We start from the raw sequence: 1,261 nt of genomic DNA on the forward strand, positions 1-1,261 counted from the left end.
AAATAAGGATTTTGATCCCATCTTTTCTGGGATTTATTTTAGGCAATTATATGTCATCGTGTAGGAGACATCTATTCAGATCTTTTGCCCATTTGTTTTTGGGTTTTTTGACTTAATGAGTTGGAAGAGTTCTTTATGTACTTTGGATATAAGTGCTTACCAGTTATACATGTTTTGAATATTTTCTTCCAGTTAGCAGCTTCCCTTTAATAGCATCAATAGTATCTCTCAGTGAGCAGATAACTTGAATTTTGATGAAATACAATTTAAAATTTTTTTTTCTTTGTATGGTTTCTGCTTTTTACATTCTAAAATATCTTTTTTGACAGTAAAATCATCAAGATTTTCTCCTATGTTTTCTTTTAAAATCTTTATAGTTTCAAAAAAAATTTTTTATAGTTTCAGGTCTTACATTTAGGTCAATAGAACTTTTGAATTAATTATTTTATGTGTTGTATAAGACAAGGTTTGAAGTTTGTTTTTCTTTTTTTCCACATGGATACTTGCTTGTTCCAGCACCATATGTCTACTTGTGCAATTTGTATTATGTATCATTGATCTACATGACTCCTCCTATGCCAATAACACATTTTCTTAGTTACTGTACATTTACAGTAAATTTTGAAATTAGGTAGTATAAGTTCTCCAACTTCATTGTTTTGCAAAGATTTTTTGGGTAATTCATGTCCTTTACATTTCCATATAACATTTAGAATTAATTTATCAATTTCTACAAATTTATGCAGGGATTTTGAATGGTATTGTACTAACCCTATAGATTGTTTCATGGAGGATATATTTCTGTATCTGTGAGGATGGCCTTCATTTATTTTGTGTTCTTTAACTTCTCTCAGTGATGTTGTATAGTTTTCATTGTACTAGTTTTGTTAAATTTATCTCTAAACACTTCATATTTTTAATGCTGTTATAAATGATACTTTTTTAAAATTGCAATTTCCTAGTGTTCATTTTAGTATATAGAAATACTTCTCATTTTTGCATATTGATTTTGTTCCCTGCAACATTGGTAAAGGTTATTACCACTCATTATTTTTATTAACTTTTTCTTTTTATAGATTCCTCAGATTTTTCACATATAGTTGGGGGGTATAGTGAGAAATTAGTATCTGTGGGGGATTGGTTCCAGGACTTGAGCACATACCAAAACCCATAGATGCTCAAGTTCCTTATATAAAATGGTATAGTATTTGCATATAACCTACATATATCCTCCCATATACTGTAAATCATTTCTAGATTA

This window comes from Propithecus coquereli, unplaced genomic scaffold (assembly GCF_000956105.1).
Source record: "Propithecus coquereli isolate 6110/MARCELLA unplaced genomic scaffold, Pcoq_1.0 Scaffold30, whole genome shotgun sequence".
In the NCBI taxonomy this organism is placed as follows: domain Eukaryota; kingdom Metazoa; phylum Chordata; class Mammalia; order Primates; family Indriidae; genus Propithecus; species Propithecus coquereli.